The sequence below is a fragment of the Gekko japonicus genome, unplaced genomic scaffold (assembly GCF_001447785.1).
Source record: "Gekko japonicus isolate JY-2015 unplaced genomic scaffold, Gekko_japonicus_V1.1 scaffold193, whole genome shotgun sequence".
NCBI classification, from domain to species: domain Eukaryota; kingdom Metazoa; phylum Chordata; class Lepidosauria; order Squamata; family Gekkonidae; genus Gekko; species Gekko japonicus.
Genome location: NW_015161952.1, coordinates 178,781 through 204,416, shown reverse-complemented (window position 1 = coordinate 204,416; position 25,636 = coordinate 178,781). Strand labels below are relative to the sequence as shown.

The 25,636-nt window shown below is 44.7% G+C and overlaps 2 protein-coding genes across 2 annotated transcripts in view; one reads left to right on the top strand and one right to left on the bottom strand.

Moving 5' to 3' along the window:
• Window positions 1-9,636, bottom strand: part of SERPINI1 (serpin peptidase inhibitor, clade I (neuroserpin), member 1) — a 142,508-nt gene extending 132,872 nt beyond the window's left edge. Inside the window, exon 1 of the mRNA XM_015429459.1 lies at window positions 9,497-9,636. The gene's annotated coding sequence lies outside the window, so the exon portion shown is untranslated. The remainder of the gene's footprint in view (window positions 1-9,496) is intronic.
• A 325-nt stretch (window positions 9,637-9,961) lies between these two features.
• The window catches only part of PDCD10 (programmed cell death 10), a 31,910-nt gene continuing 16,235 nt past the window's right edge, over window positions 9,962-25,636 (top strand). The window contains exon 1 of the mRNA XM_015429454.1: window positions 9,962-10,096. The gene's annotated coding sequence lies outside the window, so the exon portion shown is untranslated. The remainder of the gene's footprint in view (window positions 10,097-25,636) is intronic.

Genomic DNA, 25,636 nt, shown 5'->3' with positions numbered 1-25,636 from the left:
ATGGGTATATCTGGACACCCTTAAAGGGAGACCCGGGCTGTGCCACGATGTTCATTGGATGGCCTTGGACAAGCCACTCCCTCTTTGCCTAACTGTTCAGAGGATTAAACGGAATGATCCCATATATGCTGCTCTGAGCTGCTTGGAGAATGGGCGCGATAAGTCGATAAGCCCCCAGCAATGATTGGAGGGGGTGATTCGCTAACCCTCATCTTTAATTTACCCTGAGCCATTTATTTCCATTCTGCTAAGTATACAGCTTCACTTTATTAAATTAGTTGTACTTTTAGAGCCACAAACAGTAGCTGCCCTTCATTCCGCTTCGTTCTAACAAATGGAACGGGAACGGCAAAGCTGCAAGCGGGAGGAGGGCGCGACGGCTGCTGATGCAGTTGTCATGTCATCCAAATCGAGCAGCATTTAAAAATCTTAATTCTGGGCTTTCGGAGGCGGGTGGTGACATTAAGCCAATACTACTTATTCCAAAAACGAGCATCTGTTTTTCCCTTTGCAAAAGAACGAGCCACTGGGCACTGCTGAATACTCTTACCAGTAGTAGGAGCAATAAGAAAAGGGGGCACCTAAACGACATTTCCTTTGGCAAGAGAAAAGAAGCTGACGGGTTTGGACTGGTGCAGCAAAATTTATTTCATTTGTTTCCAGAATGCATACGCTGCCTCTCCAGAGAACCAAGGCGGCTCATGATGAGTACAAACAGTACCATAAAATCATTAAAAACATAAATTACCAGAATTAAAAATAAGCCATTAAAAATCAAGTCAAGGGTATATAAAAAGCATACACTGAACAGCCTAAAAAGATGTCCATAAGATAGTCCTCGGGTCAGCAGACCATAAAACAGTTGAAAGAAAGACAATACCCTTTAGTGAAGCTACCAGGTAAAGAAACCACACATATGCACACACACATTTGGGCCCGGTGTTTAAAAAACAGAGAGAAAGTCACCAGGCAAGCCTCAAGGGGGAGAGCTTTGCACGCAGAAGGTCCCCGGTTCAATCTGCAGCATCTCCAGTTAGAAGACCATCTCCCTCGCTTTCTTTCACAATATCTAAGCACTACTGGGGGGGAAAATTGAGTTTACCACTATACATTTGGGGAAAGACTACAGCTCAGTGGTAGAGCTTCTGCTTTGCATGCAGAAGGTTCTAGGTTCAATCCTGACACCTCCAGTTAAACCACAGAACAGGCGATGTGAAAGAACCCCATCTGAGATTCAGGAGAGCCTTTGCCAGTCCGAGTAGGTAATGCTGACCTTGAGAGACCAAATAGTCCGACTCAGTCGATGGCAGCTTCACAGGTGTGTGTAAATATATGCATACAGTTGTCAAATTTCCATTATTTTACTAGTTCAAATCGTGAAAATAACATTTTATTGGACTAGGATCTGGGAGATTTGGGTTTGAATCCCCACTTGTGCCACTTGCTGGGTGACCTTGAGTCAACCACCATCTCTCAGCCTTGCCTACCTCACAGGGTTGTTGTGAGGATAAATTGGAGGAGAGGAGAATGATGTACGCCACTTTGGGTCCCCACTGGGAAGACAGGTGGGGTAAAATGAATTATTTAAAAAAATTAAGAAGCAAACAGTGTTGAAAAGTCAATCAACTGGGTTCCACCCATCTGCCCGGTTCTACCAAACATCCTGGCTCTGCTCCCGACCCATCAGGCTTTACCCTGACCTGCCAAACACCTTCAGGTTCGATTCCCGATGAGCCAGATTTGGCCCTGGCTCTGTCCTTGACCTATTCTGTTCCATTTTGGTATGGTAAGCCAGTGGAATATTAGTGGTTGGAGTTTCAGATTCAAACTGAAACTCTGTTTCAAATTTGTGAAACACACAGGATGATCGTGAGGCAATCACTCCTTCTTAGCCAACCTACCCGGCAGGGGTGTTGAGAATAACACAGAGGACAAAAGACCTGAAGCGACCCTGAACTCCTAGGAGGAAGAGCAGGAGAAAAATGCAGACTGCCCTCGATCTAATGCACCACAGTAAAAACATGTAGAGAATGAGCCAGTACCTATTCCATGTTTCTTAAGGAACTCCCTAAAACTATATTATCAATTGGAAAGACTAGTTTCATACATAGTAAGAGCATGTCTCGTCTTTGCACATTCCATTGGGTTGGATCCAACAACTCCCTTTGCCGTTGCCAACTCCGGGTTAGGAAATTCCTGGAGATTTCAGGGGTGGAGTCAAGGGAGGGAGCTCATTTGGGTATCATGCCATAGAATCCACCCTCCAAAACAGCCATTTTCTCCAGGCAAATTCATCACTGTCGTGTGGGAACCAGTTGTAATTCTGGGAGATCTCCAGGCCCCACCTGGAGGCTGGCAACTTTAGCTCCTTTCTGCTAAATCCCCCCATGCAGAAAGATTTGGTGGGTGGCTTTAGAAATAACCCTTTATGATCAGTAATTAAAACTGCTGCTTTAATAGCTTTGGTCAGAACCTGCAGGTTGCTACTAAGCTCGGCTTATCCTTCAGCTTTATTGCCATTTTCATACATTGCTTCACAGATATTTTTTTTTAAAGCCGTTCTTTTCTTGGATTTATTCTACGTAGAGCTGGACATAGTATTCAGTCTTACGTGATTGTTAATCAGCTCCTGGTCTGTAGACTATAACGGGCATGTTACTTTTCACAAAACATGCTGCCTCCAATCTGCAGGTGACAGACAGCTATTTATTTCTTTAAACTGCAAATTTCTTATGTGCAGCGTTTTCCACTTGGGGAAATGCATATGTAGTACGAAATACCAGCAATGGGGCTTATACATGGCAGGTTTCCTCACAGGCAGGTTCCCTGCTTCAGTCCCCTGACAGAAGCCATCCCCTTCCCCACACCACTGGGGCCTTTTCAGTCCTCTTTCTTAAAAAACAAAAAATCGGAAACTGCATATTGTTAAATGAATATAATGTTGTAACGTTGCATGTAAAAGAACAAAGTCTGTCCAGTGGCACCTTTAAGCCCAACAAAGTTTAATTCTATGTATACGTTTTTGTGGGTGTGCACGAACTTTCTGAATTCACACTTTCATTTAAAAAAGAGTGAGTCTTTAGTGCCTTTCATTGTGGAGATACGCCTTTCCCATTAGATCTCTGCAATGAAAAGGTGCTAGAGGCTTACTTTTGTGAAAAAAGAAAAGAAAGCGCCCCCCCCCATCCTACCGATATAATATATAACCGGGAATCACCGTATCCCACTGATTTTCCTCATCCCACCAAGTTTCTGAAATAACCACAATGTCTATTCCCCCCCCCCTCCAACACCAAGCACTCCAACTCCACGATTTTACCTCGGACACTTCTAGCATTTGTATAGAAACACCTATAACACCTATAATTTCCCATACATGTTAAGCCTACAGCCTTCCTCTTAGTCTCTCGAGACCTTGTCAGGCAGTCCATATCACAAGCCATAGTCTCAATGGACAATTCCAATCCACCTCCCTGTAGAAAAGCAACAGCTACCCCCTCATCTCTCTGAGATGAGCCATCCCAAACCAGAGACTTTTCATCTCCTGTCGGCTTTCCCCCAATATTCAGTTTAAAAACTGCTCTGCCACCTTTTTGATTTTAAGCACCAGCAGCCTGGTTCCTTCTCGGGACAAGTGGAGACCGCCTCTTCTGTACAGCTCCCTCTTGTTCCAAAAAGTATCCCAGTGCCTAACAAACTTGAACCCTTCCCCCCTACACCATTGTCTCATCCCTGCATTGAGACTCCTGATCTGTGCCTGTCTCTCTGGCCCTGCACGTGGAACAGGTAGCACTTCCAAGAAGGCTACCTTGGAGGTCCTGGCCTTGAGTTTCCTGCCTAGCAGCCTAAATTTTTCCTCCAGGACCTCGCGACTGCATTTCCCCACATCGTTGGTGCCAACATGGACCATGACCACTGGCTCCTCCCCAGCACTATCTACCAGCCTATCTAGAACACGTGTAATGTCTGCTACCTTCGCACCAGGCAGGCAAGTCACTGTCTACCTACCTAAGGATCAAATCACCAACTACCAAGAGCCCCCCTCCCTCCCTGCCCAGGGATGGTTCCTTGGTGCAAAAGGATACCCGTTCACCAGCTGAAGAAGAGGTCGCTTCTGAGGGCCCATTCCCCTTTTCCTCAGCACGGTGCCCTGTTCCCTCTCGACCCTCATGCTCCCTGGCAGCTGCAGGGCTGCCATAACCAGAGTGGGACATATCTAGCAAGTCCCTGAGAGTCTTCTCCATGTGACTGACTGTCTCTGCTTCTCCAGGACAGCCACCTTGGCCTCAAGGGAACAAACTCGTTCCCTGAGAACCAGGAGCTCCTTGCACCGAGCACACACCCAAGACTTCTGTCCAGTGGGCAGATAGTCATACATGTGACACTCCATGCAATACACTGGATAGCCCCCGACCCCCTGCTGGCATTCTGGCTTCATAATTGCTTTTTTAAACAATAATTATATATAATCCCCCTTTAAAACCCTTTAAGTGGTTTTCCTTGTAGAAGTCTACTTACCTTACTGAGAACCCAAGGAGACTAGGGCCCTGGCTTTCTGGCTCTTCCTGGGCTTCTTACAGATCCCCTAGTCTAAGAGTCCCTAGGCTAAGAGCCACAGGCCAAGAGCCTCACCCTTTGGCTTGTGCCTCTGGCAAAGTGCTGCCTTAAATAGAAGCTTCCCCTCAGCAAAGGGTTCGGCCAGCAGCTATACAAATTCACCCAGTCACTCACAGCCAAATAATGACCCTTTCACACCCTATCTCATGCAGCCAGGACTCTGCAACAACTCACAACTCACCCACACACTCCCAAACACAGTCCCCCACACAGTCCCCTCTCAGCTAAATCACCTCAGCTGAAAGTAAGTAAAAAAAAACACTCACCCCTCTAGCAGCTCTATCTCCTGCTCTTTCTCAGAGCTCAGCTGGGTCAGCTCTGCTTCTGGCAAGTTGGTTCATTCTTCTTTTCCCCAGGCGGCAGGGTGGGTCTTACACTCCTCCTCCCACAGGAGTGGTGCAAAGGCCAGCAGTGGGGCACAGCACACAATGTGGCACGAAGTCAGCCCCTGCCCCTTCACCTGTCCTCCATAGACAGGTGAGGTGCCAAGCAGGGAAGGAGAATGAGGGCCAGACTGGGCCCACCCCTTGACAGTGAGAGGGAAGGAGAGAAGCGAGCTCCCTGCTGGCCCTATAACCAGCTCTTCCACTACAGATCTCAAGACCATGCCTGGGTTCACAGGTAGCATCAGGAACTGACCCACAATCTTGTGCCTGCAGACTATTCTACCCTTACTAATCACGGATCAGGAAGACCAAAGGATTGGAATCCAGTTTGTGTGTGCTTGTGCGATGAAAGAGAAACCTTCAAGGACCACGTTAAAAGAAACACATGAGAAGGTGCCAAGCACAGAGCAAAACTTCCAAAATCTTCTCCCATCTTAGACTGAGGCTTTTTACTCCACACAACATTCTCAAAACTTGGGGCGGGGAAACCTTCAAAAACATCCTTTCATGGAAGTCAAGAAACTGCAAGAGAAGATCTGCCGCGCGTGCCAGTGCTTTGGTGTGCTTAAGTGGTTCTTTGGATCTCTCATAAATGGGAATGAAAGATAAGAGAACTGTAAAACTCAGCTCCAACGAAAGAGTCTTATTTTACTGTTGAACAATTAGAATTCCAGACCTGTGTGAACACAGAAACAAAGCCAGAGTGTGCTATAGCAACCTAGAGACTTAGGAGATGACTGTACGGCTAACAGTGCAATCTCATGCAGGGTTACTCCAGTCTAAACCTATTGATTTCAGTGGGCTTAGACTGAAATAACTATGCACAGGATTGCACTGTAAAACTAATGAAATCCGATAATGATCCATGTTTACTCAGAGGCAAATCCTTTGCAATCGAGTAATCTCTGCTCCACAAAACATACACATAGGATTTAATCCTTCATTTATTTTAAAACTAAATTCATCAATCAAGATCCCATTGATCAGCTATGAAGGTATCCCTTAAACTGGCCAGTCTGTTTTCTTAAAGTTGATTTTAACACTACTTATAAAACCGTCAGTGTCGGGTGCTACTTTAGAAGAGCCATTCTCCCCTTTTTTCCTCCATTGCTTCTAAGATGGCACCTGTCAGCTCATGCCTTGCATTACCTATAGGTTGTTTTAAAAAAAAATTAAAAAAAAGAACTGTAGGTCTTGTTCTGAGATATGTAAGTTTAGCTGATCAAAGCACTATTAATTTGTTAGGAAATTCGTTAATTGGGAGACAGCCCTAGGTCATTGGAGCAAAAGTTTTCAGAAGAAAGAAGAAGAGGAGGAGGAGATTGGATTTATACCCCGCCCTTCACTACCCAAAGGTGTCTCAGAGCGGCTTACAAACTCCTTTCCCTTCCCCTCCCCACAACAGACACCCTGTGAGGTAGGTGGGGCTGAGAGAACTCTTGACAGAAACTGCTCTTTTTCAAGAACAGCTGTGCCAGAGTTATGGCTTGCCAGCCAGGTGCAAGTGCAGGAGTGGGGAATCAAACCCGGTTCTCCCAGATTAGAGTCTGCGTGCTTAACCACTACGCCAAACTGGCTCACTATCCTGGGATAGGAAAGAGCCTATCCTGACATATGTATGAAGTGCCAGAAAGCGCAAGTCTTACTGTGCACTCTGATCAAAGGAATAGCAGAAGGGAAAGCACCCGCCACGGTTCTTATGGCTACTGCAGAAAGACCAGACCAAACTGGGTGGGAGACATAGGTAGCTTTACAGGCACAAACCCCTGCTTGAGATATCATTTCTTCTGAGCGCAGCGGACACTTCATATGTTCAGTATAGCAGACCCTCATTTGGAAAAAAAAATCAATTCTGTGCGAGGTTTCAGGTTGCTGATTGGGGACCCAATGGAATGAAAGGTGGTGGAGAATACACCATTTTAACAGGGTGAGAACACCAAGAGACACCAATGCAAGAGACAGTCTCTCAGTCCTAAAGCCATCCAACACCTGGACTTCCACACTTAGAACTAGCCATACCGATCCCTGAGGCCGCCCAAGTATGCTGTCACACAGCTGCAAGTAAATTTGCCTGTGCAAGTACTCAGAACAGAAGAACTGCAATTCACCAACCAGGTACCCCGAAGTAATCCCATCAAATGCATCACAGTTTGTAGGATTACGCACAAGTGTACCTTTTCTGCAGTGCTAAACCTCTATTAATAGCATCTGGCTGCATCCTAAAACACATCTACTAGGGAGTAAGTCCTACTGAACCAGGTGTGATTTACTCCTAAGTAAGCAGGTTTCAGAATGCCTTCTTTCATGAATAGTTCTATTCAGAGAAAGCCCCAATCTTTTATTCCATTTCAGTCTGCACCAGTCACGTAGGCAAGAATATTATTTTCATAGAATCTGAGATTAAGCAAAATGTCAGCTCTAAGAAAGTCCTAGCACCTGTTCATCCCAGAAATCAAAAGATCTGACAACAAGTCCCTACAACATTTTGAATTAGTTTTTTATATTGCTCCTAAAAATGTAATACAATCAACCAAGCAAATTGAAAAGGCTTGCAGTCCTGTGCGTTCCCTTTATTATGCGATTGCTACAACTCCACTGGTTAGCACCACAGTACAGTATTTCTAGATCTGCTCCATCATCAGTGATGAGAATATGGAGAGTGGCAAATCGGAAAGCCCAACATGCTAAAAATATATACTTTTTTGTTAAAAGAAAATAAGAGGGCAGATACATTCCATGGCATTCTTGCTTCTTCCCCCCCCCCACTGTAGCCAAGTGAAAAATTGATGGATGATTGCATGCCACTGTTGCCTATACCTGAAATGTCATTCCCACAGCGCAAGGACTTCAGAGGCGTCAGCCCTGCTTCTCTGTACAGTGCCTCTTTGTTACCACCAATGGCTCCATCATCTAATGCAACTCATATGCAATGGAACAGAATTGGGGGGGGGGGCTTTGCTTGACAATGACAGCTTCTGTTTTCTCAATTGCAAATAAAGTGTAAAACTTTCAAAGTTCTTATCACCTATTTCTAAGCAATCCTGTTATATATGTCTAAGTGACACATGGTAAGCCACACATTTACAGGCAACCTGATCAGATAACTCCCCAACTGACAAAGAGAAGTACATCGACATAAGACGCCTTTGCACATTTACTTGAGAGTAAAAGCCCATTCAATTCATCAGACTACTTCCAAGCAAAGATTTATAGGATTGGTTATATATCTGATTTCCTCAGCATCAGTGGAATCCTAACCAGCTATGCCCCTCTAAGTCTGTTGAAGTCAATGGCCTTAGAAGGGTGTAACTCTGTTTAGGATTGTGCTGTATGTGGACAATCTATGCACACTGACTCAGAAGTAAATCCTACAGTGAATTCAATAAGATTTACTCCCAAGAAAGCGTGCACAGGTTATAGCCTCTGTCACGCTGCATGTATCCTGTGAAAGACCATGCGCTATCCCCAGTTTATGTGGCTTGCAACATTATTCACCACTGTGTTTCAGATCTGACTGTTTCTCCTCTAAAATAAAAGAGAGGTATAAATACTAAGCAACTCATTGGAGTCAGGGACCAAATTCAATGGAAAGCTTTCAGCCTCTACGGAAACAAACAATGCCCAAAGGCTTAGCAATCATTTTACTAGGCTGACATTCAATTTAGAACTTTGTAATGGGGAGATTTCAGAAAAAGCACTTCCTTAAAAACCAAAAGAAAAGAAAATTTGAGACCATTACACAGCATTAACTCAAAAAGCAGACACTTCCCTCCAAAAGGATACCATGAAGTACACCACCCTACTCCAGTAGTGTCTATAATAACACTGAATAACATTTATTATAAAGTACCTGTCTATTTTTAAGGTACAACAACAATACATCCAGCTTTTCGTTTTTAAAAATGAGATTCCCGGTTGAACCCCAAATTGTATTTTTTAGCCTTAAGAGCTTGTATTTGTGAAGTTCTAACCATCTTTTAAGGCTCCCCCCAGGATTGTCCTACCACGTGAATCGGGGGTTATACAGAATGACAATAGGTGAAACCCTGATTAAACGGATTTGTTTTCTTTTAGTGATCTTGCATTTAATCAAAATCGCCATGAGGAAAATCGATCCAATTCGGAATATCGGGGGGAGAGGTGTAACAATGTACCCCGGTATCTAGCAACAGGGGGAAGACATAATGAATGCTCAGTGTCGAAGCGTGGGAAAAGGATTCGTTAAAGCTCCTTTATGAAACTGGGGAAGATTTAAAAAGAAAAAAAAAATAACCCAAGAAGTGATTTCATTGTTTTTTTCTGGAACATCTGGCATCAAAGACCAAAAAAAATTGTGCAAACCCCCCCCCCGAGGTATTATAACGCCGCAACTCATTAGGGAAAGCAAAAATAAAATGATACACATATTTTTAAAGATTTGGGTGCGAAGCTGTCCACTTCTCCCCCTTCCCTCTGAAGCTACGCTACTGCAGAAGTAACTGAGGGGCGCTTACCTGCCTCCCAAGCCCCGCGGAAGAGTGATGCTGGAAATGCAGATGTTGCAGATGTGACTCGCTGCACCCCCTACTTAGCTCCACAATGGGACTGCTCCTTCTGCCGGCGCTGTTAAAAGAAACAGCAGCGAGCTCGAGCACCGCCTCAGGGATTGTTTCTGTTGCGTCTTCCAGCGCCTGGAATACTTTCTCCCCCCGCCCACCCTCTCCTCCTCATTTGGGCATCGCCACGCCCCCTTCTCCCACAGCGCGTTCTGATTGGGCTGATCCCCCCCACCACTCACTCCCCCCGCCTGCTTCTCCCGCTCTCCGGTCCCTCCCCTCCCCTCCCGCTCCCCTCGCTCTACGTCGCTCCATCACGCAATCCTTGATGGGGGTTGTAGTTTTTCCGAAAAGCGGACTACACGTCCCATGGGCCCGCGCGGTCGCCGGCTAGTTCCGGACAACGCCTGGTGTGTGGTAACGGCGGTGGCAGCGGCGGAGAGGGTGGCGAGGACGCTTCCTTTTCGGAGGGCACTTCCGGCAGCGGCGACGGCGGACGAGCCCGCTCGGGAGCCCCGAAGGCTTCCAGGGGCGGGGGGGCAGGCAGGGAGGGGGAAGGTAAGGTGATGGCGGCGGCGGCGCGTCGGGCAGGGTCGCCCGGGTAATGGCCGCAGGGGTCACCAGTCAATTGGCGTAGGGGCCTAGGCGCGCCGCCGGCCCTGCGCCGCCCCGGAGGCGCAAAAGGGTTCCGAGAATCGGGCGGCTGTGGACGGGGCCGAGAAGGGCCTGGCGCCTCAGGCGGACGCCGCCCAGGAGCAGCGCCTCCGCGGCGACCTGGTTGCCCCCCGTGGCCTTGAGGGGGAAGGGCCTCCGCCTCTCCGGACCGCGGGGTGTGGAGGGGGAATGGCTGTGGGGGGCAGCCCCAAGAGGAGGTGTGAGGAGGCCGTGGAGAGGGATCCCTTCCTTCCTTCTTTCCAACCCCGCCGCCACCGCCGCGTGGAGTCAAGTGTGTGTGTGGGGGGGGGGGGGGTTAGCTTAACATAACCTCGACCTTTCACATTTCTGTCCCGCCGTTCTTCCAAGGGGGGGGGGACTGACTTGCATGGCTCTATCCCCTTCTCGCTCTGACAGCACCCTCAGCCAGGTTACAGCTGAAAGAAGGTACAGGCCTCAGGTTACTCTCTTGAGCTCCATGGCCAGGAGTGGGATTTCCCCACTGAGTCCTAGTCCAGCGAGCTCCTGGACCATAACACTGGCTCACAAAAGCGTTCCTTTGACAGGGGGAAAGATGGGGGTGGGTGCGAGACCAGGAATGAGTGGTGTCGAAGGGTTGTGTTCCTGGGTTGGGGTGGGTTCCATGCGGGTCGCTGTGTGTTCTGGCAGAATTAAGCAGAAGCCCGCTGGCACCTTAAAGGCTAACGAAGCTTACTCGTATGTAAGTTCTGACTCAATGCTTATGCAGGGATATATCGTGTTAGGCTTTAAGGTGCCACTGGGCTCCTGTTCAATTTGGATTGGGTGGAGGAAGCTTATCCCTGTTGGAATAAGCTGGGTGTATTTCTCCTGCCTGAACAATAGGAAAGGATGAGGCTCGAGTCAGGCCTTGTCTGCACGGATGAAACATAACTCTTCCTGACCACAAATGATAATGTTGATGGGTTCTAGGAGGTGGTGGGAAATCCCTGTCCACAGAAAGCTAGCATGTCAGGGAGGTGACTAAACTTCAGTCTTTCTCCTTGCGTCTAGGTTTCTATGAACACGGAATTCTTATAATAAAGGGAACGTGTTCCCTCGTGTGGTTCCCATCCTGCAGGTTGTAGTGGTAGCAGCCAGGAAGTCTTTTTCCACCTCATCCACTGTTTGTGTAGACTGTGTCTTGGAGGGCACACTGAGGGTTGGTAGGTGTGCTTGTGGAGAAGAGGAGGTGGGTTAATAAATAAAATGCAGACACAAATTTTAGGAGAGCATGGGGTGAAGAGGATATCAGTACCACTGTCTTAGGTAGGCTGTTGCTGTGATCCACCATAAAGGATCTTATAATCCTATAAGTGGAAGGGTTTGCGGAAAGAGAGAGGGAGACAGGTGAACAGGATGGGGATAAGAGGAGAAAAGGTACTGATTAATTATTCTGTTGAATTGGTTGTGATATCCTTATTGTGAGCCAGAAGCACTACATAGCAGTTGGTGAGATGGGGTCAAGAAGGACAGTGTGGAACTAATAATCATAGAGCAGATTTTAGTGGCTTAAAACAGGCTGCCGATACTGATGCCAAACAAGAGCAAAATTCTGTTGGTGAGTCTCATTAGCCCATAAATAAGATGTTTTGAGACTTTGAGAAGAGGAGATAAGGGCTTCAGTGTTTCTGGCAAGTGAAGAGGAGGAAGTTTATCTTTTCTTTCTCATCATGCGAATGTGCTGAACAGTTCAAGTGACCTCGGACTATAGCTTGTCTTCAGGAAAAGTAACTTTACTGCATAATTTCAAATTTTCATTGATATAGGAGATACCCCTTCAATATATTGCTAAGTATGGAAGATAACTTGTCAGAAGATGAACACTTTGGTCATGACTATCCAGTTTCTGTGACCAGTTGACAGTATCCTAGATTCAGCTCTTCGTAGTAGGCATGGGTAAAGTTCCCACTGAATAGCATAGGTGTGGGATTGATTCTTAAGAACATAAGAACATAAGAGACGCCAATGTTGGATCAGGCCAAAGGCCCATCCAGTCCAACACTCTGTGTCACACAGTGGCCAGAAATACCAGTGCCATCAGGAGGTCCAGCAGTGGGGCCAGGACATTAGAAGCCCTCCCACTGTTGACCCCCCCCCCAGCACCAAGAAGACAGAGCATCACTTGCCCCAGAGCCCCTAGCTATACCTTGTGGCTAATAGCCACTGATGGACCTCTGCTCCATATGCTTATCTAATTCCCTCTTGAAGCCGTCCATGCTTGTAGCACCCACCACTTCCTGTGGCAGTGAATTCCATGTGTTAATCACTCTTTGGGTGAAGAAGTACTTCCTTTTATCCGTTCTAACCCGACCGCTCTGCAGTTTCATGGAGTGCCCACGAGTTCTTGTATTGTGAGAAAGGGAGAAAAGTACCTCTTTCTTTACCTGCTCTTTCCCATGCATAATCTTATAAACCTCGATCATGTCACCCCTCAGTCGTCTTTTCTCCAAGCTAAAGAGCCCTAAGCGCTTTAACCTTTCCTCATAGGGAAAGTGTTCCAACCCTTTTATCATTCGAGTTGCCCTTTTCTGCACTTTTTCCAAAGCTATAATATCCTTTTTAAGGTGTGGTGCCCAGAACTGCACACAGTATTCCAAATGAGGTCTCACCATTGATTTATATAGGGGCATTATTATATTGGCTGATCTGTTTTCAATACCCTTCCTAATAATCCCCAGCATAGCATTGGCCTTCTTTATTGCAGTCACACACTGTCTCGACATTTTCAGTGAGTTATCCACTACAACTCCAAGATCTCTCTCTTGCTCAGTCTCTGCCAGTTCAGACCCCATCAATGTGTATTTATATTTAGGATTTTTGGCTCCAATGTGCATCACCTTGCACTTGGCCACATTGAACCCCATTTGCCATGTTGACGCCCACTCGCCCATCCTTGACAGATCCCCTTGGAGTGCCTCACAATCCTCACTGGTTTTCACCACCCTGAACAACTTTGTATCATCCGCAAATTTAGCCACTTCACTGCTTACTCCCATCTCCAAATCATTAATGAACAAGTTAAAAAGCAGTGGACCAAGTACTGATCCCTGCGGTACCCCACTGCTTACCACCCTCCACTGAGAAAATTGCCCACCTACACTCACTCTCTGTTTTCTATGAACTAGCCAGTTTTTGATCCATAAAAGGACTTGTCCTTCTATCCCATGATTTTTGAGCTTACTTAGGAGCCTTTGATGAGGAACTTTATCAAAAGCTTTCTGGAAGTCAAGGTAAATAATATCTATTGGATCCCCCTTGTCCACATGTTTGTTCACCCCCTCAAAGAACACTAACAGGTTAGTGAGACAAGATCTTCCCTTACAGAAACCGTGCTGAGTCTGCCTCAATAGGTTTTGTTCATCTATGTGCCTAATTCTTTCCTTAATAATGGTTTCCACCAATTTACCCGGTATCGACGTCAGACTGACTGGCCTGTAATTTCCCGGATCTCCTCTGGAACCCTTTTTAAAGATGGGAGTGACATTAGCTACCTTCCAATCCTCAGGAATGGAGGCAGATTTTAAGGAAAGATTACATATCTTTGTCAGGAGATCTACAAGTTCACATTTGAGTTCTTTCAGAACTCTCGGATGTATGCCATCTGGGCCTGGTGATTTTTCAGTTTTTAAGTTGTCTATCAGTTTTAGGACCTCCTCTCTCGTCACCTCAATCTGACTCAGGTCTTTCAACACCCCTCCTGAAATCAGTGGTTCTGGAGTGGGCAAGCACTTCTCATCTTCCATTCTTGAAATTCTTGGGGTTTTTTGTTTGCAGGTGATGCATCCCAAGTTGTGGGGTGAAGTAAAAGGCCAGGAGGAAGCAACCTACCCCCTCCAGCCAAAACAAATTAGGGTTCTATGTTTCTGTGTGGGATTTTTGAATTAAACTTCGGATATCTAATGAGCTCATATGTCTTGGTGCATTCATTCTTACAGGAATGTTCTCGCAATGTGTTTGAAAAATAGAAAATGAGACTGGTTGCTTTTTTTTAATGTCAACTGTAATAGCAAAAATAAAGCATTAAGGCTAGTGGCACCTTAAAGGCAAACATTTATTCCAGCATATGTTTTCATGAGTCAGACTTCACTTCATCAGACTTAAAAGAAACAGTGTTAGTAGGATAGTTGCTAAGGAAGGCTGCAGAAATACAGTTAAAGTGCTGAGTAATCTATTATTTCAGATTATTTCTAGTGCCTGGTCTTTACAGACAGTAGTCAACTTCTGATTTTCCCCCCTTAGAGTAGTACTGGTGTTAGTCCCGATGAATGATCAAAGCTGACACTGTCCTTCATAAAAAATTTGCTGCAGCCGAAGAAGTAAGTGGTTGTTGGCAACTCATTCCATTGTCTGGTAGGAGATATCTGTTTCAGACCTTGCAAGAAATTATTTTTCAGAAAAGCACTTCATTTTGTTTGCGTATTTACTTCATTTATACTCTATCCCTCTCCACAACGGGGAACCAAAGCAGCTTACATCATTCTGCTCTGTTTTATCTTCACAACAGCCCTGAGAGGTAGGTTGGGTTAAGTGTGTATGACTGGTCCACAGTCACCCAGCACACTTGAGTGGCAGAGTGAGGATTTGAACTTGGATGTCTCAGATCCTAGTCAGGTGCTCTAACCACTATACCTCAAGGAAAGGTCCCTGAAATTATTGAGAGTGGAATTAATTTTATTGGTGTCCATCAGCTTCTTAGTAAAAAAATAAAAATAAACCATAAAGCTATGCAAAAAATGTATGTAGCAATAGGCCCTGAGATTCTATCCAGCATGCCCAAATGAATAGAATAATTGATGGAAGAATTGGGCACTTCTTTACTGTCAAGGTATTTTGCTTATGTATGGGGAAAACAGAAAGAAAATATAAATGCTACCCTTAAGGAAGACATGGCTGGATCTTCTACAACAAATTAGTAGTGCCTATATGTGTATTAACCCCCCCCCCAAAAAAAAAAACAATCTATTCTCATTGCCTTTGGTAAAAACCTTAGGCCTATCTGTGGAATCATTCCTTGATGGAATAAATGGGTTACTATTATTCCCTGTCAGAATCATTTTGAAGTGAGTGGTGTGTAAAGAAGGAAGTAAAATATTGGCAGATGCCTTTGGGCCATTTTACAGAACAAAAGTTAGACAGTTTTTAAAAAAATAATAATAATAATTTAATCTTGTTATGTGGGTTAAGTACCATCAAGTCACTTGCCTATTTCTAAACCTTTGAACACAAAAATGAGATATACAGTAAAACTGAATAATCAAATAGCAACTGCACTGTATATAATTACAATAAAGAACAATAATTGATTTATTATTTATTATTATTTCCCATGTTTGCTTATTATTTAAATATTGAACCAATTGCTTATTACAAGATAAAAAAACTTTTTCAAAGCTGATACAAATAGGAACCTCTGAAGACCATAATAGAAAAGCCAAAATAGTGGGAAAGTGGGCAGATGTGAACAGGATGCAATTTAACAAGGATATGGATAAGTGCTGAGTTTTACATCTGGGTAACAAAAATGGGAAACATGTATACTGGATGGGGGATACACTTCTGGGTAGCAGTGTGTGTGAACAAAATCTTCAGGTACGGGTGGACCATAAGTTAAATATGAGCAGCCAGTGTGATGCAGCGACAAAAAAAGCTAATGTGATCTTAGGGTGTATCCTAAGATCCAAATTTGCACAGTGGGGACTGGCCTCTTCTAGGATACTGGATTATTTGTGAAGTGAACATATAGTGTTTATTGAGACTCTCTCAGTATATCCAGCATCTGATTATGTATTTTGGCTTTTCTATTATGGTCTTCAGAACTGAGTTCCTATTTGTATCAGCTTTGAAAAAGTTTTTCTTATCTTGGAATAAGCAATTGGTTCAATATTTAAATAATAAGCAAACACGGGAAATTGATTTATTATTGTTTTTATTGTAACTATATACAGTGTGGTTGTTATTTCTAAACCTTAGTACTTAATGTTATTTTGAAAAGTGTTGTAGCTGTAGCTAAATGTAAGCTTTACACAAGCTTATGTCAGGCCAACAGGAGCCTGAAGAGCAGACTGTTATCACTCTTAAAAAGATTCTCTAACTTTGTGAAACTTCAGAAAAACGTGCTCTAGTGTTCAATGAAATTTATTAATGAGTTTCTTTTTGGCACAAGGAGTTCTTATAAATAGCTGACTGGAGGAACAGAGTCTCATCAAGGTATTTCTCACACTGTAGCAGTCAAGACCAACATCTTTACTTTTACTTACAGCCAGATGCCTTACAGGCCTTGTTCTGAACTCCTGCCTAGTGTTTAAATCACTTTCCTGTTAGTCAAGTTGATAACATCTGACATAAAGATGAAACAGTCTGTTGGGGCTGGCATCTACACTATCAATTCCTGTTTCTGTTTCTAGGAGTTCTACCTAGATATGGCTGTTTTTCTGTTACAGATAAGGACAGAACAAGAGAAAATCACTACAATTTCAGTTATAGCCTTCCAATTTTCTGTTCAGCATGCTGTCTTTTTGCACCATACTAGCTTTTTAAGCTGATAGCATCCCTACTACAGAGAAAGGGGGAATTCAACTACAGCCATTGTTTCCTGTACCACATTTTAAGTGTCTGTCATTGGTCACTGTCAGAAGTAGGAGACTGACTTGTGATCTGATTCAGTTTGGCAGTACCTGCCCCGGGTGTTAAAACCCAATGAGTCACTCTTTAGTTGTCTTGATAAGATGAACTATCACAGTTAAATGGGAATGCTTCCCTCTTGGCTGAAAAGTGAACTCCATAAAGAAGTCAAGGGAAGACGTTCAGTTACTGGGAGTGTGTGTAAAATGTTAAGCCAATATCTTTGTAGACATGTAGAGGGACACATGGAAAATAAGCATCCTTCATCTAATGAGAGAGTTTTCATGTGGACTACATTAAGAGGAGGTAGTAGTGCATTAAACTAAACTAGGTCATGAAGAAGTATGTTAAGTATTATAGACCTAATTATAAAGGCTAGGTGGCTTCTGGGGTTGCTGTGTAGTTATGCAGAGAGGCAGTTGTGTACGCAAGCAGGGGTAGGGTGTGTCCATACCATTCTACACAAAAATAGGAGACCTGCCTTTCTTTTGTACTATCATAAGGGCCTCTGTTTAGTTACATGTAGAGTTTGGGTGAAGCACCTTAGGGTTGGAACCTGTGCACTGCATGTTCAGTTTTGCTCATGGAGTGGGCATTTCCCACCATCTCCTTGTTGTGTCTCCCCAAAATCCTGCTTGTGAGGACTAGTGGACTTTAGGAAACTCAGGAGGCCTTCTGGGGGTTCCATAGTGGGAGGGTGAGATCAGTGGAGATCTTGGAAATAACTGCTTGTGTTAGTGGAACGAGGCCTAGGATCGAACTTTGAATTAATAAATCTAAAGGCCAATCCATAATTTCACATATCGGCAAATGTGGCAAACTCCACCTATTACAGGGATACTTCTGAATAGATAAACTATACTAACTTTATGCATAACCATGACCTTCCTTATGGCCTGTTTAGATATTAGTTCCTCCCTTTTCCTTCCTCTACACTTGGTGACAAGAGTTGTTCTTGGGCATGTAAACTTCCTTTGTTTTGCCTAGAAGGAAGCATCCTAACTGGGAGATCCTGAAAATTATTTAAACTAAGGATTCCTCTGTGTGTGTGTGTGTTGTGGAGTGTGTGTCGTAGAGACACAGGACTCCTGTGTATGAAGGCTGAATGGGGTTTGATGGAGAGCCTCATTTCTTCTCCCCAGAGCTAGAAGACTATTTCCGACTTCTTGAAACTAACACGCAATATTCAAATGCCATTTCTGTATAAAACTTTTAAAAATTATTTTAAGTACCTGGGATATTTCTTTTCTTTACCTCTATGAAGAATAGTAAGAAGGTGATAAGGGCTAAACTGGCAATCATGGGTTTAGAATTCTGCTGGATAATTATATAGTAGCTGGGATCCAGTACCTGTCCTAAGCAAACACAGGGCTTGTGTAGCCTAACACTGATTTAATTTTCAACAACAGGCATCCATGCTACGTTTCATCTGGCTTCAAAATGCTCTTTTATTTCAAAAAGTCATTTGCCATGGTGGCTGCAGTTCAAGAAATACAAGTCCGGTGCTCTTTTGGGACATGGAACTAGTTGGATCCTGACCACTGTGTGCATTTTGTGTTTTCTGTTTATATAAATACCTGGATTACATTTGGAAAGTTATAGTTCTTATATGCAACAATTTCATACTCAGACTTTGCCTTTAAGGCTTGGCTATACTGTAGTTAAGACACTGAACTGCAGACTGGATGGACGGTAGCTCAGCAGTTCAAGACCCAAGTGCTGCATGACGGAGTGAGCTCCCACCTCTGGTCCCAGCTCCTGCCAACCTAACAGTTCGAAAGCAAGAGATTGCAAGTAGATAAATAGATACCACTTTGGTGGGAAGGTAACAGCGCTCTGTGCACCTTGGCATCTTGTCATGCCGGCCATATAACCACGGAAACGTCTTTGGACAGCGCTGGCTCTTCGGCTTGGAAACAGAGATGAGCACCGCACCCTAGAGTTGGATTCAACTGGCTTTCGAGCAAGGGAAACCTTTCCCTTTCCCTTATACTGTAGAGCAAGGAGACTTACACTGGCTGCTTTTAAATAGTGGGCTGTGTGCTCTTCTTTCCGATGTAGACACAGTTTAAGTAGTTTTTTGTACTGGCATTTTCTTAAGGTAGTGTAACCGCTTATTTAGAAGCATGTGTTGTTGCTTTAAGAGACACATGCTATTGCAGTGGGATAAGGTGTCATCAGTGCCACTTTCTGTCCACTGGTGACACCTGTCTCCAGTTATTTTGGAGCTTAGTTGTTGAATGGAGTCTCATTGGATAGAGACCCTACTGTCTGACAGTGAGTAGGACACCACGTGTACCATAAAGTTTTTTTAACTAACTTACATGTCTTGATATCATGTAATATCATCCATATCATTTTTATAGCAATGTTAAGCCACGTTTGGTGAACTGAAAACATTCCTGCCTCTCTCTTATCCTTGTCCTTGCCAAATAGGCTTAGAGGTTGGGATTTACAAGAGCTTTAGCCAAGACCTGGCAGTTGCTGTGTTCACACGCTATGATACAGGGGTGGTGTAGATGCTTTCTAGGTAGGATAGTGTATTTTGGCAACCTTCCTATGATTTTTTTTAAATCGGCCCTCCTACAGCTGCCTGTTGCATCTTCATAAGATGTGAAACAAAGAATTCTCGGTGAACAGAGTATTTAATGTATAGCCATTTTTTTTCTCCTTATGCCGCAAACCTCAAATGTAGAACTGGAAAAGTTCTAGATACCTGGTAGTTCCAAGCTGGTACATAGGAACAAAATATTAGCCTTGTTCCATAATTATTGTAGGCATTGGCATGTAATCAGGCTGGAGGAAGTTCCTTCAGCCTAAGGCACCTCCTCCCCCTTGAGTGGCTCCCCATTGGAGGAAGAGCCACTTAAGTTGGAGGAAACGTTCCTTAGGCTGGAAGAAAGCTTCAAACCTGGCTCAGTGGGGGAGAGGTAAGACAGATGCTGTTGTTTTCATGTGCCTAGAAAAGCTTGTTTTCTGGTTCAGCCTTGCTCCTGAAGAGAGGGCTTGGTGTATAGTTGTGTGCTACGTTGATGACTTTGATATTTTTTCAAATACTGCTTAGGTTAGATCTTAAAGGTACTCTGAAAAGAGAATGATAGTGAATGTAGAAGGGTCAGTCGCTATTCAAATGTTCTGCCTTGGAACCAGAAGGGAAAACAAACCTTTTAGCTTAAACATTTTCTTGAATTCCACCTACAGTCGGAAATCCGGGCTGCTTAGGTTAGATCTTAAAGGTACTCTGAAAAGAGAATGATAGTGAATGTAGAAGGGTCAGTCACTATTCAAATGTTCTGCCTTGGAACCAGAAGGGAAAACAAACCTTTTAGCTTAAACATTTTCTTGAATTCCACCTATAGTCGGAAATCCGGGCTGCAAAGTCTCCCTCAGCATAAGCGTGAATGTTACTCCTGTCAAAAGCTAAGTGTAGAAGTGGTATGTGCCAACTCGGCTTAACAGTGTGCTTGTGTCTTGGCCAAATACACAGCTGCCTGCTTCTATTTGTTTTTCTCTTTGGCATGCTCAGTGAGTTGAATGTGTTGGAAAATTGGTCAAGGTTAATTACCTTGTGGTTTCCCTTAAGCTTTAGGGTGTTCACTGAATTTGCTGCAGTGTAGCTAGACTACTATCATCATACATCACCTTCCAGATCTGACCTCTTTTCTGTAGGAAAGATGCTGAATTCCATTTGAGGTTATTTAAAAGCAGCCTTGCAAACAAGCGTGCACTTGAGATGCTGGTTGCCCACCCATCTCTCCGGTCTCTCTTGATCTCAGAAGCTAGGCAGGGTCAGCCCTGGCTAGTATTTGGGTGGGAGACCTCAAAGGAATACCAGAGGCGTGACGCAGAGGCAGGCAATGGCAAACTACTTCTGAACATCTCTTGCTTCGAAAACCCAACAGAGTCACCACTGTAAGTCAGCTGTGAGTTGACGGTACTTTCAACCCCCAAGAGGCAGTAGAAGCAATGGGCTGTTCCTTCACTGTGAAGGAGAGAACCAGACTTCTTATTCAGTTATTGGATGAAGCTACTTTTACTTTACTGCATGGTTAGGTATTTTGCCACTCTGAACTTCTGCGATTGGGCGGGGTCCAGGGGACCTTGAGCTTCACACTGCTGCCTGCTCCCTAGACTAGGGGCTATGCCACTCAGGCAGCAGGAGCTGCATTTATATGGTACAGAATGGCATGTACTTTTATTTCAGACTGGATTTGTGACATGCTCCTTGGGCCAGCTGTAACTTAAGTACTTTTACTAGCTAGAAGTCATCTTTGTACTTAAACGTACAATAAGTGACTTTCAAACATTTGCCCTTCTGGGAATACTTCCTGTCTGTTTCCATGCCAAGGAAACCCCTGTTTGTTGCAATGTGTTCTGGGGTACATTGCAAGGCCTCATTAACTTGCTACAACCCATGGCCCTGATGTTGTGCATTTGAGGAGAAGACTGGTAATGGGGGACAAACTGTCTTGCAATGAAACTTTTCAGTAAGTCCCACAAAAGTTTTGAAGAGACCATGGGCTTAGTACACCTGTGGGAACCCTGTAACATGCATTGGATCTGTTCCAGTCCAGCTTCTGCCCTGGCCGTGGGACGGAAACAGTATTGGTTGTCTTGGCAGACAATCTCCATAGGCAGCTGGATCAAGGCAGGTCGGTGCTGTTACAGTTACTAGTTCTTACAGCAGCATTTGACACGGTCGACTATAGTCTTTTGACCCACTGCCTCGCTGATGTGGGAGTTCGTGGGGTAGCCCTTCAGTGGCTTACCTCATTCCTCCACGGCTGGGGACAGAGGGTGCCACTAGGGGAGAATGTGTCCTCTAGATACCCCCTGGGATGTGGGGTCCCTCAAGGAGCACCTCTCTCCACGATGTTGTTTTAACATTTAAATGAGCCCCCTTGCCTAGCTGGCATGGCATTTCGGGCTTGGGTGTCACCAATATGCTGATGACACCAGCGGTATCTGCTTTTGGATGGATGTCCGGATGCCACCCTACAAAATCTGGCCACGGGTTTGAAGGCCGTAGTGGAATGGTTTAAAAAGAGCAGGTTGAAACTGAATCTGACAAAGACAGGGGTTCTGTGGCTTGGGGGGGGGGGGGAGCTAATCAGGGCTTGGGTTCAGCTTACCTGCTCTTGACAGGCTGCCACTGATACTGGCACAGTCTGACAAGAGCTTGGGTGTGATCTTGGATGCCTCCTTAGATATGGAGGCCCAGATCACTTGTACAGCCAAGCTGGCATTTTCCCATCTATGCCAGGCTCAGCAGCTGGCCCCTTTCCGTTCACGCCCTGACTTGGCTACAATAATCCATGTGATGGTCACCTCCAGGCTAGAATACTGTAACTCGCTACACTGGCTTGCCCTTGAGACTGACCCAGAAGCTCCAACTGATCCAGAATACTGATCCAGAATACGGCAGAGCGGGTCCTGACAGGAACACACTGCAGACTGCTCATATTTGACCTGTGCTGCACCAGCTACAGTGGCTTCTGGTGGACCTCCTCGGCCCTGGCCCCGACCTGGTGGAACTCTCTGCCAAATGACATCAGGGCCTTGCGGGATCCTATGCAATTCCACAGGGCCTGCAAGGCAAAGATGTTCCGCCAGGCATTTGGTTGAGGATGGCGACAGTGTACATAATGGCTGGCACCCGTCCTGGATCTCTGTCCCCTGAAGGATTTAACATCTCTCATTCCTCTTCTCCCCCCCCCCCCAATACCCATGAGGCAACATAGACAGGGTAGTGGGAGGGATTCACAAAATTTCTCCTCTTGATTTTTAACTACTGTATTACATATTTTTGGTAATGACTGTATGGTTTTTATTGTTTTTAAATTTGTACATCGCCTAGGGCCCCACACCTGCGGATATTAGGCAATTTTTAAAAATGTAATTAAATAAATTTTGGATGTCATCGGGGCTGGAGCTTTTCAGCTGTCAGACTTGTTGTGGTCCCTTTGGTTCTTTCTTGAGGCAGCTTCCAGTTTGGAACAGATGGTTTGTCTGAGTTATTCACCATAAGGAGGTGTAGTTTTTCATGCCACCACAGACCTTCTCAGAATTGCATCTTCCTCAATAAGTGAAGTGTGCTTGCTTGTTCAAGCTTGGGTCAACAAGTTAATGATTTTTCAGGGTTCTGTTGTATTCATGCATTACAGGAGTAGTCAGTGACCTAAGTAAAGCATCTCTTGGAATTGCAGAGGAGCAGAGGTTTTTTTTTTCATATCCCCTGAGAAGTGAAATAGTTAAGCTGAAAGTACCTGGAGAATGTGATCGAGCATGTGTGGCTTCTTCTTTCTCCTGGTGTTTATACAGAAGTACAGGAACAAAAATAATTCCAGGCAAACCCTCAGGGTGCTTCAGAATAGATAAAAAGCTCTGCTTGTCAGACGTTTGCCACCATTGTAGTTACCCTGCTTCTGCCATCTCTCTGGAGATCAAATGTGGAGAAGGCTACGTATGTTTTCTGCTCCAGAACACACAGAAATAACCCAACTAATTAAACCCAGCTTGTAAGAGTTGGTGGCTTGGCTAGCGGGGGGGTGGGGGGACACAAAGCTCCATGGATAATCATCTTATCAGCTGTCAGTGATGTGGCACTCAAAATCTTGATATGGAGTAGAGAAGGATCTAGGGCAGTGGTGGCAAACCTATGGCATGGGTGCCAGAGGTGGCACTCAGAGCCCTCTCTGTGGGCACGCATGCCATCGCCCCAGCCAGGCCCAGACCATCATTAAAGTGTCGAATTATCTGCCAAATAATTTTAAGTAAATGAAAGCATTTGGGATTGCTTTCCTTTCTTTGTTTGGATCATCTTAAATTAATGTATGAGTTGTTTTTTCTAAAGTAAGAACCTCAGTATTCAGGTTAAATTGCCGTGTTGGCACTTTGCGATAAATAAGTGGGTTTTGGTTCGCAGTTTGGGCACTCGGTCTCTAAAAGGTTCGCCATCACTGATCTAGGGCCTTGTGCTTTCCCTGTTTGTCTTCTGTCTTCCCTGTTCTTCGCTATAGCCTCTTTCTGAGCTGCTTTGATATAAGTGGGTAACGCCTGAGGAAGTTTCCCATGTCTCCCTCTCGATGAAGGCAGAAATGGTCTCCCACATTGGGGGAAGTAGTAGAGAGGCAAGATCAAAGCGTTGAGTGAAGCAAAGTAACAGGGAAAGAGCAGATAGTGCGTATCCACATCGGGGAGCTTTTGAAGGTTTTGCTGAAATAAAAAGAACAATCCCAGGCGTTGTGATTCGGATCTCAAATTCAATTACTGTTCCTGAATTCTATGGTAAATGGTAAAACTTTGAAGTCTGGAGTTCCCAAGATTTGCCAGAGACTTTCTGATGCATGAAGCCTTTTATCTGGGATGCTGCTTTTCATCTCTTGCTGGAGTGGAAAGGACAATACTGCTACTCCCACATGACTTCTGTAAAACTTCTCCTGCTTAGTTCAGATTTGGCTGACCAGCTCATGAGCTGAGCGGAAAGGAGTGACGCCGTGTGTTGTTGCTTCTGCCTCCAGACACTTAAGTCATTACACTTCCTGAACTAAGAACTTGTGGACTTAACCTAATCTGCATTTATATTTAGGACTTGACACTAGGAGATTTGTGGGTTTCTTTAATAGATCTCTTAATTCTAATGTAGTGCTTAGGTTCGTTCATGAACACTATTTTTCAGTACCTTATTAAGTAGACACGATATTCTAGAGGTTCTGTATTTAAAATTAATCTCAAAATTAGGTTTCCGTGCTGAAAAAGAGCAAATTCAAGCTGTTAAATACTGCAAAGGTTGAACAGTGCTAGCTAAATCTGTATAGAGGTTTGAAATACACTAGAACAGGTAGTCTGCAACTCTGCATAGTGGTCTCTTCCCAGACCTAAGACCCCCATTTAGTCTTAAAACACTTAATTTTAATACATTGCTTCTCTCAGTATCTGTCTTCTAATTTCTCGCCTCTTTTTCTTTCCCTTCCTCTTTGCTGTCTCTCTCTCTTTCTGTTTACTTGTATTTATTAACCCTGTCTCTCCCCCCCCCCCCCCAAATTTTTTTATTTTCTAAACTCCTCCATTGTTCCTCAGGACAACTCTGGGAGGTGGGGGGAGATGCTGTAGGACTGACTTGCCCAGAGTCACCCATCAGGCTTCCATAACAGAGAGGGAGTTTGAACCTGGCCTTCCCAGATACTTGACCTATTCCAGTGATGGCGAACCTTTTAGAGACCGAGTGCCCAAACTGCGACCCAAAACCCCCTTATTTATCGTAAAGTGCCAACATGGCAATTTAACCTGAATACTAAGGTTCTACTTTAGAAAAAACAACTCCTACATTAACTTAAGATGATCCAAACAAAGTAAGGAAAACAATCCCAAATGCTTTCATTTACTTAAAATTATTTGGCAGAGAATTCGACACTTTAATGATGGTCTGGGCCTGGCTGGGGCGATGGCACGTGTGCCCACAGAGAGGGCTCTGAGTGCCACCACTGGCCTATTCCATCATCAGAAGCGAGGACCCTGAACCAGGGCTCCCCAAGACAGTGCCTGCCACTACCTCCCCTGCCGAGCATTTCAGAAAGTGGGTGGGGCTATTATAAGCCAGGGCTTCTTGTTGGCTGCCCTCGAGTGAAAGCATTTTTCATGGCTGCAGTAGCAGCCACTGGAGGATCAGGAGGACTGGTAAGCACCTGGGCTTTCATTAGCCGATGTGTGACTTCATTCCTCCTTCAAGCCTGACCTGCTGTTACCATGAACTTTGTTTCCAAAGCAGAGGGAGCTTTATTCCAGAGCTCAGTGACCTGGTCT